General features: G+C 48.3%; 1 pseudogene; it reads left to right on the forward strand.

Annotated features, from left to right (window-relative positions):
• The window catches only part of LOC124224173 (large subunit ribosomal RNA), a 7403-nt pseudogene that overhangs the window by 2716 nt on the left and 2187 nt on the right, over window positions 1-2500 (forward strand).

Raw genomic sequence — 2500 nt, forward strand, 5'->3', positions numbered from 1 at the left:
AACGGCGGGAGTAACTATGACTCTCTTAAGGACTCCTTGGTGAACGTCTTTAGCCTCGGAGCCCAAGTGCCAACCGTACACCTCCTCGTGGTGAGAGTCGGGCAACGTCAGTAAAATTACTGGCGGCCAAGTACGGTGGCTATCTCAGGGTCTTGGGGGTTGCCAACCCCCTCGACCCTCAACTGTTGGCGTGAAACCCAAAAACAAGCCTCGGATGGAATCAGAGTCCGGCGAGTCCACAGACTCAGCCGACCCAACAAACCTCAACCTTCCGATCACTTCAAAAGATAAAGGTCATCGGAACGTAAGCGAGAACGACGGAGCATGCAGATTTCCGGGCTGCTATAAAACCTTTAAAACCACCAGAGGAAGGGGTGTTCATGAATGCAAAGCACACCCGGACTGGTATGATACAAAGAAACTGGAAGTAGAGAATGTTAAAATCAGATGGACGGATGAAGAGAAGCTGCTAATGGCACGTCGTGAAGCAAAGATACTGTTTGAGAGCGAGTCTAAAGTCATGAACATTAACCAGCGGATACAGGAAATATTCGGCGCTGGAAGAACGATCGAAAGCATAAAGGGGCACAGGAGGCGTCCTAGTCATAAACGGAGAGTGCAAAAATTCCTGACCGAGCTGACAGAGCAGGCCCGGGCGGAAGCCGAAGAGAACAGCGAGTCAGACGATGTGTCGGCACCTGATCCTTCTTCAGGAAGGCCAGCGAACACCTCACTGGACGAATTAGCGCGCTGTTTAAAAGACATGAGACCACTCAACTATGAGAGTTATCAAACACAACGGCTTAATGAGATCTGCTGGGCCGTACCTAATGTACCAAAGGAGAGTACTCTCATAAACACTGCTCTTTATATTCGTGAAATCTTACCCCCGCCGAAAGATCATCAACCAAAGGCTTCGAGAGAGGGTGACCGTGCTGTAAATAGGAGGCAAGCCAGGAGAGCCGAATATGCCAAGGTACAAGATCTGTGGCGAAAGAACCCATCTAGATGTGTCAAGACCATCCTGAGCGACCAAATCGGCGACGAGCCTTTTATCGACAAGGATATTATGGAACCTTACTGGCGTGCAGTCATGAATAAAAATAGTGGCCTTGCCCCAACGGTTACGGCCCCTATACGAACTGAAGATAGCCTATGGAAACCAATATCGGCGAAAGAAGTTAAAGCCGCATATCCACCTACAAGAACAGCGGTAGGACTTGATGGTATCAGCACAAGAGCTCTGAAAGCAATTCCGGTGGAGATATTAGTGCGTCTCTTTAACATCTTCATGTGGTGTGGTAAATTACCCGAACACCTGTACCTGTCAAAGACGGTGCTTATTCCAAAGAAAAAGGATGCTCAAGAACCCGGAGAATTCAGGCCAATTACTATCTCGTCGGTTATTGTACGAACTTTCCACAAAATCCTGGCGAACAGACTAAAGATAATACAACTCGATGAAAGGCAGAGGGCTTTTCGGGACACGGACGGATGCAGTGATAATATATTCCTAATGGATATGGTACTACGTTATCACAGAGCGAAACATCGGAAGCTCTTTCTCGCATCGTTAGATATAGCTAAGGCATTTGATTCCGTCTCCTTTGAAGCCCTTGTCGCTATTATGAGATCCAAAGGCCTACCAGAAGCTATGATAGACTATATCGAGGAGGTTTACGAAAATAGCAGCACCTCACTAATACATGGAGGATGGACCTCCCGGCCAATTCATCCCACCTGTGGAGTGAAGCAGGGAGATCCACTCTCACCAGTAGTATTTAACTTCGTTATAGATGGTCTCCTCCAAATCATACCAGAGGAGATTGGAGTCAATCTGGATGGCTTTAAGGTGAACGTGGCGGCATTCGCGGATGATATGTACCTAATGGCATCATCAGAGGTCGGGCTACAAGAGCTGCTCGACTTAGTATCGAAATATCTTTACAGCTGTGGCCTAGAAGTTAACGCTAGTAAATGTCTGACTGTATCACTGAAAACGGTACCTAAGCAAAAGAAGACGGCAATTGACGCAAGGTGTAAGTTCAAGATAAACGGTAGAGACCTGCCAGCGCTGAAGAGGACGGATGAATGGAGGTACCTTGGCGTGCCATTTACACCTGAAGGTCGTGTGCACAACAGTGGCTTGGAGCGGCTTAAACCTAACCTTGAACGTATGTCCAAGGCCCCGCTGAAGCCGCAACAGCGACTGTGGGCACTAAGAACTGTTCTTATACCGAAAATTCTGTATGAGCTAACTATGGGCTCAGCTCAGATAGGCTACCTCCGGAAAACCGACAGGCACATAAGAGCTGCAGTAAGGAAATGGCTTAACCTACCAAACGACTGCCCGAATGCGTACATCCATGCAAGTATCAAGAGTGGGGGTCTCGGTGTCCAATCAGTTCGATGGACAGCACCAATCTTGAGAAGAGCGAGGTTGACAGCCCTGAAGTATTCGATGCACATCAGCGGACAGGTCCCAGGAGCGTTCATCGAG

This window comes from Neodiprion pinetum, unplaced genomic scaffold, assembly GCF_021155775.2.
Source record: "Neodiprion pinetum isolate iyNeoPine1 unplaced genomic scaffold, iyNeoPine1.2 ptg000106l, whole genome shotgun sequence".
Taxonomy (NCBI): domain Eukaryota; kingdom Metazoa; phylum Arthropoda; class Insecta; order Hymenoptera; family Diprionidae; genus Neodiprion; species Neodiprion pinetum.